Source organism: Rana temporaria, chromosome 1 (genome assembly GCF_905171775.1).
Source record: "Rana temporaria chromosome 1, aRanTem1.1, whole genome shotgun sequence".
Lineage (NCBI taxonomy): Eukaryota > Metazoa > Chordata > Amphibia > Anura > Ranidae > Rana > Rana temporaria.
In genome coordinates this window covers 541,122,471-541,140,624 of record NC_053489.1, presented here as the reverse complement: position 1 = coordinate 541,140,624, position 18,154 = coordinate 541,122,471, and positions in this window count along the sequence as shown.

The following is an 18,154-nucleotide window of genomic DNA, read 5'->3' as shown; positions in this document are numbered from 1 at the left end:
ACTTTTTGGAATTTCCAGTTTTAGTAAATCAACCCCCTGGTGTTAGTCCACAAAGATCCTCTGCACCAATACAGACTATGGGGTTGATTTAATAAAGACAAGTGTTGTTTCTCTTTTCCTTGGGCGAAATTGGCAATTCTTTGCAAAGTGAATTCTCACCACAATTACTTCCCTTGCAAAGGGAACAACCTATGTGACTTTAGTAAACCATCTTCCATGCGGCCATTGACCAGATTAATGCAACATTTCCTATGTTGCACAAAAATTTTAAGATTTGTGGTTGTTCTATTATAACATGTAGGCTGATAAATAATATAACTGTGGGTGAATTTTTGACCATAGGATTTAAAAAAACTGAGAAATCGACATGCATTCGTTTGTTAATCTCATCATGCATGACACTCTGACAGTAAAGGAAAATTTATAAATGTTCCCATTTTCTGGAAGGTATTGGCTCACTGGTCAATAAAGATTGTTACTTGTTGAACAGGCTAATCAAAATTCACAGATGCAATACAGGTATTGTATTACTATGAATTAGCTGATTACAACAAATGCTTCATCATTTATAGTTTTTTATCAAACATTTTTTTTTTTAGGAACTTTATACACCAAAAAAATTTTTGGACACAAACTAAACTACCACTTTACTGATTTACAGCCAAGCCGAAGGAAAAAATACTTTTTTTTTTGTTCTTTTCTTGTTATGTAACTACCATGTGAAATTGATAATGTTTATGATTACTGTGTATGTTTGCATTAAATCTGTAACAGTATAAGGCTTACTTTAATCATTATATTTATGTTGGCATGTTGTTTCATTGTAAAGACCTTTATAAAAACTTCACTACCTTCTTGTATATCAATAATATACCCACAAAACGTGGGAACAGCTGTGTATTTCTACACAGTTTACTTTCAAAGTTGGTCCCTTGGAAAATTCTTATTTTTCTTTCCACATTATTGCAAAGCATATACTTTGTTTGATTTACAGAGTATTCTTGACTAAATTTAATGTTTATCTTATGTATAATGAAGAAAAAAATGCATTTTCTTTTATACAGTTTATGTATAGTTTGCAAAATAAAGACTCTTGTAACCACTCGTGACTCTTTGTGGTAATTACCAAAATACTGTAACTATACAGTGATTTTGGGGAATAGTTTGTGCTGGAGAATCTTTGCCATTGATGGTCCTATTATAAAGAGTTTACTAACTGCCCATACCTGTCATTCTTTTTCTCATTAGGAAATTAATTTGACCTTGAGTGTACATGGTAAATGAATTTCATCTGCTTGAAAGGAAGAGGAGAAGGCATAACACTGAGCAGAGTAAGTTTGATATTGGTAGAGGGATTGAGAAGCAGGGGTACTCACAACAGCCCCTGCTTTAGGATCAGAAGGCATATTAAACAATATGAAAATAAATTACATAATTGTGACATATAAATCCATTATGCTTAAACAGAAAAGATTGTTTAAAGAAGGATGTTGGACTTTTACTGATCTGATGTTTTTTCTGTATTTGTCAAATTTACAAATTATTGGCCAGTTTTTGCGATCCGGCACTGCGTTGCTTTAACTGACAATTGCGTGGTCGTGCGATGTGGCTCCCAAACAAAATTGGCATCCTTTTTTTCCCACAAATAGAGCTTTCTTTTGGTGGTATTTGATCACCTCTGCGTTTTTTTTTTGCGCTATAAACAAAAATAGAGCGACAATTTTGAAAAAAAATCAATATTTTTTACTTTTTGCTATAATAAATATCCCCAAAAAAACATTATTTTTTCTCAGTTTAGGCCGATACGTATTATTCTACCTATTTTTGGTAAAAAAAATCGCAATAAGCGTTTATGGATTGGTTTGCGCAAAATTTATAGCGTTTTCAAAATAGGGGATAGTTTTATGGCATTTTTATTAATATTTTTTTTTTACTACTAATGGCGGCGATCAGCGTTTTTTTTTATGACTGCATCATTATGGCGGACACATCGGACAATTTTGACACATTTTTGGGACCATTGTCATTTTCACAGTGAAAAGTGTTATAAAAATGCACTGATTACTGTGAAAATTACAATTGCAGTTTAGGAGTTAACATCTAGGGGGCGCTGTAGGGGTTAAGTGTGACCTCATGTGTGTTTCTAACTGTAGGGGGGCGGGGCTGGACATGTGACGTCAGTGATCGTCGTTCCCTATATCAGGGAACAGACGATCACTGACATTGCCACAGTGAAGAACGGGGAAGGTGTGTTTACACACACCTATCCCCATTCTTCAGCTCCTGTGACCGATCGCAGGACACCGGCGGCAATCGGGCCTGCGGGTCCCGCGGGCGCGGTCATGGAGCTTCGGACCGTGTCGCGTGACTCACTACTGGCTCTTAAAGGCAACGTACCTGTACGTGCCTGGGCACAGCCATGCCATTCTGCCGACGTATATCGGCGTTAGGCGGTCCTTAAGTGGTTAAAGTGTTACTAAACCCAAAACAGTAAAATCAGTCTGTATATGCAGTAAAGCATGCTTGTTATACTTACTGTGGAACTTAAGGGGTCAATCCTCTGCATGGTGTCGAAAGGCTGTTTGATCCGACTTTCTGGTGATGATAAAAGGTATTTAGCAGTTTATATTTACTAAAATATTTGCATTTCTGTTAATATCATTTCTGTTAAGATAATTTCATGTTCTGTTGTTTGTACTTTTGGAGACCAGATATAGTGAATGCAGGGTCCTGGGTTTAGTAACACTTTAACTGTAATGCCGCTTACACACGATCGGTTCGTCTGATGAAAACGGTCTGATGGACCGTTTTCATCAGACGAACCGATCGTGTGTGGGCCCCATCGTTTTTTTTCCCATCTGTGAAAAAACTTAGAACCTGTTTTAAAATAATCTGATGGTTAAAAAAACGATAGAAAAAAACTATCGTCTGTGGGGAAATCCATCGGTTAAAAATCAACGCATTCTCAGAATCAAGTCGACGTATGCTCGGAAGCATTGAACTTCATTTTTCTCAGCACGTCGTTGTGTTTTACGTCACCGCGTTCTGACACGATAATTTTTTTTGATGGCGTGTAGGCAAGACTGATGAAAGTCAGCTTCATCGGATATCTGATGAAAAAATCCATCAGACCGTTTTCATCGGATGAACCGATTGTGTGTACAGGGCATAACTGTTCATATACAAATGTTTTTGCAAACACAAAATAAAACCCCAAATATGAAGATGTGCTACCCTTTTACAGACGAGAAAACTGAAATTGGCACTGAATCATTCAATGATCATTCAATGATCAGTTCGTCATAAATGACATCATCGGGGGTGATGATGTAATTTATGACGAAACGATCGTCGGGACTGACATGTACATATGCTTATGCGATCGCTGTCTGGATTTTAAAGTTTCAAGGATGTTTTTGGATTGTTTGAATTGAGACATGCTCTCAGTTGAGCTGTTGCTATCTTGTGTATATGCACTGCTGCTAATGAACTGCAGAGGAGACAATATTACACTATGTGGAGTCTTTTTGTCTCTCTATATACTCCGGCTCTGAGGCTTTTCTAAAACACCACGCCCTGATCAGCTGTGAAGTTCCTGGTGTGTTTCTTCTAAGGCTACTGTGGAGAGACATCAGGACACCTTTTCTGTGGATTACAGATCCAATAAAGTGCTTTGTGACCTCCCTAAATAAGGGGGGTCGCTGGCTTTCTGGTAAGCCTTAATTTTATTTGTGGTGATGGGTATCACGCTGCCAAGCATTTGATCATCATTTTCAATACATCCCCCTTCATGGGACTCCTTCTGATGAAAATCAGCTGCATATGACTTTTTCTTTTTCTTTTTGTTTGCACATTGTTTGCACATGTGATACTACCTTGCACATATGTTATGATTTATTTCATTTCAAACTGTAATATTTTTTGCACAATTGCACTATTATACAATTTTTTGGATGTATGCACATCACATGTGATTTGCATGAATTGCACTTTTTGCCCTAGCGCTGCACTTTTATTTAAACACTTTAATGTAAATAAAACCTATTGAAGCAAAGGGTGCTCCCAGATCCAAGCCTAAGTCCCACAGAGGGAACGAGGATTTCCATCAAGATCATATATAGATTATCATCTGGAAGAAGCACCTGGTTATTGGCTTTTGCACCCATCTGCAACCTGTGAAAAGATTAGGTATAGATTTGTTCCTTAAATGGAATTGTATGCCAGACCAACCTGTGGCGCTGACTGTAAAATGTTAAGGATATTAGCTAGAGCAATATTCTGCCTAACTGAACCAATAATCGGATTTGCTTCCCTGGCAAGAAGACGAACCTTAACTGACTGCAAGTGGTTCTCTGCCCCACAAAAAGTTTATATGCAAGATGTAACAAGAAAATACTTTTGGTGTCCCCTTGTCAGGCAATGTAGGCTACTACTGTCTTGTTGTCAACCTTATTTAGGCTTCCTTGAAGATCTTGAAAGGCTTGCAATGCTAGGAAAAGACTTCTTTCCATTCAAGATACTTGGGGAGTCTGCGCTTCACTGGATTCCCCAGCCCCAGAGAGTGGCATCAGATGGATCATCCTATCTCCTGTGCTGAGAGGCATGCCTTCGAAAGAAGCACAGTGGTGATGTCCAAAATTATAGTTCTTGTTGAATTAGTATAGGCACAAAGATTTTCTGATCTATAGGCTAAAGAAGGCAAATTGAAACGCCCCCATGTGCCACCTGGCCCAAGGTACCACCTCTGCCAACAATATCTTTAAAAAGATTATTGGGGCTGTGCCAGTTCTGTAAAAGGCAGACACCTGAACTGGAAGTGACATCTGGCCACCGCAAATGTCACACGCCTCTGGTGCCTGGCATGGATTGGTACATGGAAGTATGGGTCGGCCGGTCAATTGATACCAACTGGTCCTCCTGCTGAACTGACCCTGTGACTGTCTGCATGGACTTCATCTTGAACCTCTTGGTGTGTATGAACATATTCGATTCCCTCAAACTGAAACAGACCAGAAGGCTCCTGCCTTAAGTACTAGAACAACTGGGGAGAAAGGCCCACAGGTGATTCTATGTTTCTGGCATCACTGGCATGATGGCCTTGTAGCAGTATAAAAATCTTGCAAACATTTTCTCTTCTGAGATCTGTTGAACATAAATTAAATGAATTTAGTGGTCAACTTTGGAATTCTCCCTTGTACTCCCACCTGTCTTCTGGACCCACTGATCTTTGAGGATGGTTGTCCAAACCCTCCAGAAGGAGGTGTTAGGTCACCTGACAAGTGCACCCCATTGGGGTCAGGGATGCACCACAGGTAGTGAACCCTATGGCCGACTGCTGCGATCAGAGATGAAGCGTGAGCCCAAGCGTCCCAGGGCACGGAGTCTAAGACCCAGCTTTGTGTTCACCAGAGCCTCTGGTGGTGAGGATGGCCTTCGCTGCAGCAGGACCCAGGTCACGACCCCTGGGGTCCCCAAGGTCACGCTCCGCAGGGAGAGAGGGGAAGCAGCAACCAGGACAAGCGATAGTGATGGGTAAGCCGAGATCAGGGCAACTGGCAGACCAGGGTAAACAAGGAACAGGCCAAGGGTCAGGGAAACAGGCAAACAGGAGAAGTCAGAGACGAGCCAAGGTCGGTACACCGGAAGGTAAAGGTAACACACTGCAGACATGAACAAGCTACAAACAAAGGTTGAACAGCACTGCAGACCTGTAGTGCAACAGTTAATATAGACTTCATGGGATGGCCTGGGTAGGGCCATACAGGGTGGAAGGTGATAAAAGACAGCCAGAAAGAGGGTCAGGCCTCTAATGGACAAATGAGACAGGTAAGCTGCCAGACTTTATTGCATAACCATGACAGGAGGCTATAATCATCAACTTCACTCCGGCCCCAACTGGAAGAGACTGGTTTACTGCAGCTTCAAAAAGACTTTTAGGACAGTGCAGACACATAGTAGATAATGCATTAACCTGGGCAGTAACATGCAGCATGCTTGAACACAAACATAAACTGCTGACACTGGAGCTCTACTAAAGGCTGTGCATACGGGGCAACAAATGACACTGTTAAACTTATGCCGCCTTAGCCTCCGCAACATATCCATAATACACCCCTTTTTAACTAATGACACCACCAAGCTTCTAATTCACTCCCTGGTCATCTCTCGCCTTGACTACTGCAACTCCCTCTTCATTGGATTACCTTTACATAGACTATCCCCCCTTCAGTCCATCATGAATGCCGCTGCAATACTCATCCACCTTACCAAACATTCAGTGTCCTCCACCCCTCTCTGCCAATTCCTCCACTGGCTTCCACTCACCCAACAAATAAAATTCAAAGTACTAACAATAATTTACACAACCATCCACAACTCTGCCCCCAGCTACATCACTAACCTAGTCCCAAAATGCCAACCAAGCCGCTCTCTTCGGTCCTCCCAAGACCTCCTGCTCTCTAGCTCCCTTAACACCTCCTCCCATGCTCGCCTCCAGGATTTCTCCAGAGCTTCTCCCATTCTTTGGAACTCCCTACCCCAGTCTGTCCAACTGTCCCTTATCTATCCATATTTAGACGATCCCTAAAAACTCTTCTCTTTAAAGAAGCCTATCCTGCTTCTAACTAACGCTGTTTTACTTCCTCCATCAGCTCATCCCCCACAGCTATTACCTTTTGTATCAATTGACCCTCCCTTTTTAGATTGTAAGCTCTAATGAGCAGGGCCCTCTGATTCCTCTTGTACCAAATTGTAATGTAACTATAATGTCTGCCTTTATTTTTTTAAGCGCTGCGCAAACTGTTGGCGCTATATATAACCTGTATTATAAAAATAATAAAAAACTACTACATGATCAATGTACATCTTATGCAGTTTTAAAACACAAGGCTCACATATGAAGGTTTACAATATCTGATAGGGATTATAATAATTGTGCTTATGTCTAAGGGCAGGGAAAAAAATAGAATTTTTTATGTCAGAGGGCATCCAAACACTGGAGCATAGGGGAGTAGAGGCTGCAGTGACTGTTCTTGCAGTGCTGAGGACCTTTGAGTAAGTAAAACCGTTTTTCCCAATCCCTAAATGTAAACAAGCATTTAAAGCGGTAGCAAACCGCAGCATTTTTTTTTTGCATACCTGTAAGGCAAAAGGCATAATGAGCTAGTATGCACCGCAAACTAGCTCATTATGAAATACTTACCTTGTAACTTACCTGGTCCATGCCGAGGGAGATGTCATCTTGCCTCCGCGTGTCTTCCGGGTATCGCCGATCCAGCGCTGTGAGTGGCTGGCGCGGGAGACTTCTTTCCAGCAAAGGCTCTGCGGCTGCCGGACCTTTAGCCGAGGAACCCCCCTGCGCATGCACCGCTGCAGTCAGCGGCTCATTGCAAGGGGAATATCTCCTAAACCGTGCAGGTTTAGGAGATATTCTTTTTATCTACAGGTAAGCCTTATTATAGGCTTACCTGTAGGTAAAAGTGGTAGTACAGAGTTTACTACCACTTTAACCACTTGCTTACTGGGCACATATACCCCCCTCCTGCCCAGGCGAAATTTCAGCTTCCGGCACTGCGTCGCTTTAACTGACAATTGCGTAGTCGGGCAAACAAAATTGACGTCCTTTTTTCCCCACAAATAGAGCTTTCTTTTGGTGGTATTCGATCACCTCTGCGGGTTTTTTTTGCGCTATAAACAAGAAAAGAGCAACAATTTTGAAAAAAAAAATACATATTTTTTACTTGTTGCTATAATAAATATCCCAATTTCTACATATTTTTGGTAAAAAAAATCAAAAGAAAATCGCAATAAGCGACTGGTTTGCGCAAAAGTTATGGCGCCTACAAAATAGGAGACAGAATTATTTATTTTTTTTATTATTATTTTTTTACTAGTAAAGGCAGCGATCTGCGATTTTTAATGGGACTGCGACATTATAGCGGACACATCAGACACTTTTGACACATTTTTGGCACCATTCACATTTATACTGCGATCAGTGCTATAAAAAAGGCACTAATTACTGTATAAATGTGACTGGCAGGGAAGGGGTTAACACTAGGGGGCGAGGGAGGGGTTAAATGTGTAGCCTAGTGAATGTTCTAACTGTGGGGGGAGGGGACTGACGGGGGGAGGTGACCGATCTGTGTCCCTATGTACAAGGGCACAGTATCGGTCTCCTCTCTCCCTGACAGGACGTGGATCTGTGTGTTTACACACACAGATCCACGTCCTTGTCTGTGTAACCACCGATCGCGGCAGGCACGCGCATCGGCATCTCAGTAATGTGGTGGGCACACGTGCGCCGCTGCCGGCAGCGCTCGCGCACCCCCCAGTGGCTGGAGGCCATATATAGACGGCCTCCCGGCAATTGGGATCCACACTGCTACCGTACGAAGTCGTACGGCCGGCAGGAAGTGGTTAAGGGAGGATTTTTACTTTCCCTGAAGTTCAGCTTTAAAGGACACAGGTCCCACCCTCTGTCTTAGGATCACTGGGGGTTATCCACAAAGCCGCGGCGCAACGTAACTTTTCTGATTTAAGTTACTCCGCCGCAAAATTCCCAAGTTAGGTGCCGATCCACAAAGCACTTACCTGGAATTTTGCGGCGCTGTAACTTAAATCCGTCCGGCGCAAGGCGTTCCTATTCAAATGGGCGAGTCCCATTTAAATTAGGCGCGCTCCCGCGCCGGACGTACTGCGCATGCTCCGTCGGGTAAATTACCCGACGTGCATTGCGCTAACTGACGTCGCTCCGACGTCATTTGCTTAGACGTTAACGTAAATGGCGTCCAGCGCCATTCACGGACGTCTTACGCAAACGACGTAGAATTTAAAATTCGACGCGGGAACGACGGCCATACTTAACATGGCTTAAGACAACTAGGGCTTAGCCCTAGTTTTACGCGGCGGAACTCGACGTAAACGACGTAGATTTAGAGCGACGGGCCCGTCGGAACGTTCGTGGATCGCCGTAACTGGTCATTTGCATATTCTACGCCTGGCCGCAATGGCCTCGCCACCTAGCGGCCGGCCTAGAATTGCATCCTTAAGATCCGACAGTGTAATCCAATTACACATGTCGGATCTTCGTCCTAACTATGGGAAACTGAGTCTGTGGATCAGTTCCATAGTTAGGACCAGGGATACGACGGAGTAACAGCAGTTACTCCGCCGTATCTCTTTTGAGGATCTGGCCCCATATGTTTACTGCTTTTGCCCAAAACTGAAGCATGTTGAGAGTGGGAGGGGTTATACTAGCTAACAGTTTTTTTTTGCCAATGTCCAAGTATTCAATAGGTGGCAGTATAACCCATACACTTTATCCCCCTGTGCCCCTTAATGAACTCCGAAATAAGGATTTTATGGTAAGTAAAAATTCCTGTTTTACTGAACAAGAGTAAAACAAGGAGCTTAGGCTTCTTTGTTTGAAGACACAACCAGATTGATCAGAATTGCAAAATAACCAGTGTCACTATGCTCATCTTTATGGCTATTTTGCAAGACAAAGGAGAGGAAAAAGATCTACTGCAAAGTATGGCTTGCCTTGTTTCGCTATCAATAACCTGATGTAACCATAATAACATCATCAATATTGAAAAAACAGATGACTATTGGGTAGACAAGTAATTTTACTCTCATTATAAGTGGAAAACAAATCCTCATAATTTCTGCGAAGCAAGTTTAAATAATGAATTATCAAGATAGATTGTGCACCCATGCTGTGTGGTAACAGTATCAACACAAATAAAAGTCTCAAGGCCAGCTGGCATAATCATAAACTAAGACCCCATTGATGTTTTTTGTTCCTGTTCTAAAACTTAAGCTGGCAATAGACAGTTTGAATCCTGAATCAGGGACCGGCTGAGATTCAAACCATGCATGGGCAATCTGATTGTACCCAAGTTGATAGATCAAACAATGGATTTTTCATGTGATTATTGCCAGCAGCTATAGACGCTAGAAAGAATTACTGTGTGTTCCCCCTGCTGAGACGAAGCACACAATAGCTTCACGGGAGGGATTCTCTCATCAACACTGACCCGTGGTTGCAGAAAAGAGAACCAACCGTCTATGGTTGGTTCTATAGAAGGTAATGGCCTCACCTACAAATGAGCTTTACTGTAAATACCTCAGAAAATATGGAGTGCAGCTTTAAAATTTTTAACTCAGGACATGTAAAAACTTTCTCTTAGACAGATCTAGAGCCCACTTCTGAGCACCCCAGATGAAGCAAAAAATGTGTGCAATCCATTTGATGAAATACTTTTTGCTGAGCTACTTAAGGTACGCATACTTGCAAAGTTCTTGGTGTTAGTGGCAACCTTACAAGGAACTAACCAGGCCATTTTTTTGCGATAGGGCACTGCCTTGTTTTAACTGACAATTGCGCGGTAATGCAATGTTGTACATAAACAAAATTTATGTCTGTTTTTTTCCCCCACAAATAGAGCTTTCCTTTAGTGGTATTACAAGTTAAAACAGTTTTTTTTTTTTTTTTTTTTATTTAAGAAAAAATTGGGTCACTTTTTAGTCCTGTTTCAAGGAATATAAACATCCCTTGTAATATAAAAAAGCATGACATTAAATATGAGATCTGGGGTCAAAGAGACCTCAGATCTCATATTTAGACTAAAATGTGATTAAAAAAAATGTCCCTTCAACAGCATCTTCCTCTCACTCGTCTCCATACCCAGGCAGGGAGAGGATCCAATTGAGGGCACCGGAGAGCGGTGGGAGAGGGGCCCCTCTCCCTCTGCCAATAAAAGTGTTCTTGCAGAGTATTCGCTGCAGAGACCGCTTTTATCTGAAAGAGGACCGCCCGCTCTTGAAGAGGGTACTGGGGTTATGGTAGCTAGCTTCTACCATAACAACGGTATTCCTCTTCAAAATAGTGACGTATAACGACGGCCGGCGGTCCGTAAGTGGTTAAGTAAGATGTGTAAAAAACCTTACCTATGATATATTTTGGTGCCCCTCCCATTCCACATTATTGATTGCATCTTAACATTGTGATTACTGAGCCAATGAGAGGCCAGACTTCTTGGCCTACTGGTCATGTATTCAGAATTCGCTAAAGACTTTAAAAGGAGAAAGGGCAACATGCAATCAGGAAATACACCAATCAGTCATAACTTTATGACCACTGACAGGTTAACTGAAAATCTCATCTCATTCCCATGTCATCTGAATGGCAGTGGGGTATATTAGGAAGCAAGTGTGCATTTTGTCCCTGATGTTGATGTGTTGAAAGCATAAAAAATGGGTAATGCAGTTTGTTGTGTATGAGGCTATTGACGTAGACCGGTCAGGTGCCTATGCTGAATCATGTCCACAGCCAAAAGCACCCTCAATGGGCATGTGAATATCATAACTGGACCCCAGAGCAATGGATGAAGGTGGTCTGGTCTGATGAATCACATTTTCTTTTACATCATGTAGATGACTGTGTGTGTGTCACACCTGTGGAACAGATGGCTCCAGGATGCAGTATGCGAAGAAGCAGCATGATGCTTTGGGCAATGTTCTGCTGGGAAATCTTGCAATTCATGTGTGGATGTTACTTTGAAATGTACCACCTACCTAAACATTGTTGATGACCAAGTACACCCTTCATGGAATCAGTATGGTTTATTAATGGTTTGAGGAACACAACAACACGTTTGATGTGTTGACTTGACTTCTAAATTCTCCAGATCTCAATCCAATCCTGCATCCCATCCACGGAGAGACCCCGCTTCGCAACTTACAGGACTTGAAGGATCTGCTAGTGATGGCTTGGTGCCAGATATCACAGCATACCTTCAAAAGTCTAGTAGTCTCCATGCCTTGACGGGACATGGCTGCTTTGGGGACAAAAGGGGGAACTACTCAATATCAGATGGTGTTCATAAAGTTATGACTGATCGATGTATGGACATTTAAAGAAATGTGTTATCTAAATGGTATGCAATTGTATTGCATGAATGGGATATTATTCACAAATAATTTACAGATAATAAAGAAACGTGGGCTACATGTCAACACTGATCACTAAAATGCAAGTTGCTTTGAAGTTTCTGGCTTCTGTACATTCTGAATCACAGACCTTAAAGAATCATGCAACTTAAAAAGTCAAAGTGAACATAAACAATTAATTGGATTTGCATGAAAGCCAGGCAAAAATTATTTCAGAATTAGAGCCTCCACAGTCTTCTTTTATTTAGCTATGATGCAAAAAATATACTGGGCCAGATTCATAAAAGAGATACGACGGCGTATCTCCTGATACGCCGTTGTATCTCTGAGATACGAAGGTCGTATCTATGCGCCTGATTCATAGAATCAGGTTACGCATAGATCTCCCTAAGATCCGACAGGTGTAAGTGACTTACACCGTCGGATCTTAGGCTGCAATTCTAGGCCGGCCGCTAGGTGGCGATTCCATTGCGGTCAGCGTAGAATATGCAAACGACTAGTTATGCCGATTCACGAACGTACGCCCTTCGCAGTAAATGTACGTAGTTTCCGTAGAGATACGTGACGTAAAGATAAAGCTGCCCTCTAGGTGGTCTAGCCAATGTTAAGTATGGCCGTTGTTCACACTTCGAAATTTGAAATTTAACGTTGTTTGCGTAAGTCGTCCGTGAATGGCGCTGGACGCCATTTACGTTAACGTCGAAACCAATGACGTCCTTGCGACATCATTTAGCGCAATGCACGTCGGGAAATTTTAGGTACGGAGCATGCACAGTATGTTCGTCGCGGGAACGCGCCTAATTTAAATGGTCCCTGCCCCATTTGAATTAGGCGGGCTTGAGCCGGGCGGATTTACGCTACGCAGCCGCAACTTTACAGGCAAGTGCTTTGTGAATCAAGCACTTGCCCGTAAAACTTGCGGCGGTGTAACGTAAATGTGATACGTTATGCCGCCTCTACGTTACGCAATTCTACCTGAATCTGGCCCACTGTATTTAGGTACATCTCAGAGTAGTTTTACAGGGATTCCCACCTTGAACATGCACACAAATCACTGCACAGTTATATAACCAAAGTCTTTAATGTAGTTTTAAAAGACTCTTCTCAATACTTTAAATAGGATTTACCTGAAAAACCCTAAGCTATTTTTATAGCTCAAATGTGAAAGAGAAAATGACATGAAAGACTCTTATGTGGCTTATCAGCACAATGAGTTTAATTAATCACGTAATGAGAAATTCTCTTCTGAGGAAATCTAAATGTTACTGATACATCACTGTCATGAATCACTTACACTGAATGGTTTTGCAACACATGTCTAAAAAGCTTTCACACCTGTCTAGATGTTTCAGGTCAACTAATAGAGTATCAGGCTAGTTTATGGGAAGCATCAACATCCTTGGCAACAAAGTCAATGTGCATATTGTTCATGTCTGTCCGAAGAGCTGGGAGAGCAATTATCCTTCACAAAGGCCCAGGGTCGATGGTGTTTTAATCTATTAATAGAGATAAGTGAAATTATCTTCAGTTTGCAGAGCAATATGTGATTTTGGATCAGTAGTTAAATTTGTAGATAAGGCATTAATCCTTTAAAAAAAAGGTTTTACACTGATCTTGATTGTTCCACTTCCTCTGTATAATTAGATAAAAAAAATGTCCTTTGAGCGAATGCCCTATGATTCAGTCTATAACTTGAAACAAGCAAGTCAATCGCTATCATGTATATATTTAAATTACTATTATACCTGCTATTGTTGTAGCAGTCATAACAATATTTCAAACTGGTCTTTCTCTTCCCTTGCATTTTTTTTACATTTACAAGCATGCTATAACCTTTGAGCATATATCTCATGTAGTAAATAATTAAAAGGCATGTGTTGTTTTCTATGGAAAGAGTCATTATACACTTGTAATATTGATAGTATTGTAGCTTGGTGACAATGTTACATCATGCACCTCATCCCTTTAATTGTATAGACAGCGTGAGGAGTAACCAGTGGGATTATAACAGTGCCAAAAAATGTAAAGCAGTCTTAGATATAAAACGTAATGACATTTTTTTCATACATAATTAACATGATATAGAAATTCTATATTTTAATTTTTCACATATCCAGTATAGGCTCACAGTCGGCGATCGCTTTGATTAATTCGTAATTATATAATGTATAATCCTAACATGTTTTACAAAAGTTGGCTTCCTCAGGGGATTTTAGACAATCAATAGTCAACCAACTATAACAGAAATATATATACAAATAAGTTTCAGTGAACAACAACATAACAAAATAACAAAAATAGCACAATTAGTAAACATCAATTCATTCATATACATATTAGATTGAAGTAGAAAAATATTCCTTGTATAATGTTTGCTCTGTTTGCCCCAATCAAAGCCTACTCACTTTATTGCCAAAGATAAGCAACACGACCATCCGCACCGCCATGGAGGAAGCACATCACGTGATTGCAGGAGGCACAAAAAAGATCAGGCTAAAATGAATGACATGAAGAAATAATAACAACTAAGTACCTGGTGGACATACTATAGTGTCCAAACTGAAGGCTGATATCGGCTTGGTATCTTTTGACTTACATGTGTAGTTTAAAAGTAATAAAGGTGGGGGCGTCTAAGCATGTGTCAGTGGTCAATATCTTTCACATCTTTTTGATACCTCTCGCTTGGTCTGAGCCACCCACTGTACATAGCAAATACAGCCTTCAGCTTCAACTCCACCCTCTACCTCCCATTCAGTTCTCTGTACACGCTGCCTCTCAAGATAGCAGGTAGGGATGAACTTCATGTTCGACTTGAACATTGCCTGTTCGCTGTTTGCCGAACAATTTGGGGTGTTTGCGGCAAATTCAAAAAGCTGCGGAACACCCTGTAAAAGTCTATGGGAGAAATCTAAAGTGCTCATTTTAAAGGCTTATATGCAAGTTATTGTCATAAAAAAGTGTTTGGGGACCCGGGTCCTGCCCCAGGGGACATGTATCAATGCAAAAAAAAGTTAAAAAAACAATGTTTTTTTTCGGGAGCAGTGATTTTAATAATGCTTAAAGTGAAACAATAAAAGTGAAATATTTTAAATTTGGAAATTTGGGGGGGGGGGGTGTATAGTATGCCTGTAAAGCAGCGCTTGTTTCCTGTGCTTAGAACTGTCTCTGCACAAAGTGTAATTTTTTAAGGAAAAAAAGTCATTTAAAATCACTCTGAATTGTCAGCTCCTGCAAATACAGAGAAAAGCCATTCATAAAAATACTGGAGACCGAGAGTGGATTACCACCGCTGGAATCTTTTTTTTTAATTTTTATTTTTTATTTTTAATAAAGGACTTTCCCAACGGTGTTGAATTTGGGGGGACTCCCACGTATTTCTTTTTTTTTACAATTGATTTTTCACTTTCACTTTTACAATTCATTATAGCCGCGAGTGATTTTAAATGACTTTTTTTCCTTCAGAAATGACACTTTGTGCAGGGACAGTTCTAAGCATGGGAAACAAGCGCTGCTTTACAGGCATACTATACACCCCCCAGGTACGAAATTTAAAGGAATATTTCACTTGTTTCACTTTAAGCATTATTAAAATCAGCCTCAGATGATACACAGAAATGAAACAAATCTCCCTACATGCATATCTGCTGTCTTGAGCTTTATATATTCTCTTCCTCTTCAGCACTGGAAGTGAAGTCTGGGCATTTGATTGGAGGAAAGGCACCCCCCTCCACATAGGCAGAGACTTACAGAGCTGTTTTGTGAATAGTTCAACTCTCTGCTAATCTATTTATAGCAACAGGTATAAGTTAAACCATAAAGGCAGGACCTTGAATGGAGTACTCGATGGGTCAACAAAAATTTTGGTAAATGTAATTATATCTGAAACATATATTGGTAATTCATAATCCACTATCACTCATAAATATTCCATATTCAATAAATTGTATATATATATATACATATATATATATATATATATATATATATATATATACATAATTTGATACCTTTATGGTCTAAAAAATCGAATCCCTTACAGGCCCATGTCAAAGAGAGAGTCGAAAATGTGAAAATTTAATTTTTAAAATCCCCACATTTATCTTCCATAAATTGGTCTGGTTGGGAGAAATGAATTTCTACAGGTGTGCAATAGTCTCCTTCCTTGTGTTCTATGATTTTTCTTTGTACTGGTTGCTCTTGTTATGTGGAATAAGGTTTACCATAAGTGTTGGACCGAACACCCCCTGGTCCGGTTTGCGCCAGAACTCTCGAACACTGCAAAAGTTTGGGTTCGAAATCTGAACCCTATTGAAGTCTATAGGAAAAAAGAAAAGAAAATTGCATTTAAATTGATTTTCCCTACAAGCTTTCATAATTTTGTAAACAACAGATTGGGGAGCCAGCCTGTATGATGAGGCCACAATTTAGTGTACTCGGAAATAAGATTAGAGATTTTTTGGATAAATTCTGTTGCCTCTTTGGCAGACTTTGCATAGAAATAACAAATATTTGCACCACAGTTAGCAAGCCTCATGGAAGAAGCCAAATCATAGTACACTCAGGCCAAGATTAACATTTTTTTTTAGATAAACTTAGTGAATTCCCCATCATCATCCCCTCCGACATCCTCATCACTGGAGCCAACTTGGCAATACGCTGCGGCTGGGGGAACATGACTGCCAATTTGTTGTTTATCAATGTTCTCCCCTCTTTGTAGGCTCATGTTACTCCTTTCCTCAACCTCAGAACAAACATAATAATCAAGTAATACCTGTGCATCGTCAAGAAGCAAGTGGCTGACGCTGTGTTTAAATAATTCAGCTGACTCCTCCATGCATGATGCTGGGGCTATAGCTGTGGACAAGGAGGCAGAATAAGCCGCTCTAGTCGCTGCGGTGGACTGCGCACCAGCTTGTGTGATAGAGGATGAAGAGAAAGAGGATAGTTTAGTAAGCCAGTTCACCACCTCCTCTGCATGCTGTGGCTGGATAGCACAGGCAACATCACTAAACAGAGACAAATGTGCCCTGCCTGAGGACAAACCACATCCCCCTTTGCCTGTGGACACAGACACTGCTGCCCCACTCATAGTCGAATTGGGAACGTCTGCCTCTCCCTGTTGGCCTCCCAGACATGATGGAGGGGCTAATTGCACAAATTTAATAGAAAATGGGAAATGTCTGATTGGATGCACATTATTGAATGAATAAAATATCAAATAAGCCCCGCAAAAAACATGATACTTCAAACATAAAACCAATAAGCATGCATGTTGCTATTCATTGTGCTATGGATATGTTGAAAACACTATAACGAATAGGTTACCCTATCTGTAATATATTCCAATAAGTCCCAGTGAAAAAAATTTGCTATAAATAAACAAATCAATGTCCTATTTCAAAAGATGGACGCATCGGATGATGGTTTAGTTGCTGAAATCTCCTTCACATAAATTGGTGACATCAAACGAAAGGAAACCATAGAACAGTGATAAGATAGAAAGGAAACCCTCCACCTTCCAAACAGACTGCCTCTTACTGAAAGGGAAGATCCCAACCAGAGATCTTCTGTTGGCGTGTGGCTTTCTACCCAGCCTAGGGGTCTATGCAGCAGGATATCCTTTGACCAGTATCCGATAGATCTCTCACAGCTCTCAGATGATCATTAATGATTATAGCCAAGGTGAGGAAGGAAAGAAGACTGACAGAGTAATCCAGTAAAAACAATTTAATAAAAAATATTTAAAATCGCACTTACAATAAGTAAAAAAAAATTTGCATGTGAAAGTATGTAGCTGGTCGGCTAACACAGCCTGTTCACTCCGGGACATTGTATGTAGTGATGACATCAGCACGCCGCTACCCTACGCTGTTTCGTCACAATTGACTTCGTCCTTGGGCACGAGCGGCATGCTGACTCACCGCTATTTAAATCTATTATACACAGATGGGACTGCCCCCATCTGAGCTCCCAGCATCCCTGAAGCTATGGTAGCCATCTTGGAAGAGGGAAAAAAACTTATGCTGATATGGGTAGAAGGCCTATACACATCCTCCCATACTTTCCTTATGGCTTAGGTGTCAGTATTGTCTATATATCAGATAAAAAAATATATTTTATTCACATCTAATAAAAATGGTTTCCTACCTGTTACATGGGATTTGATGTACACGCTCACCAGAAGACATTCCTCTCAACA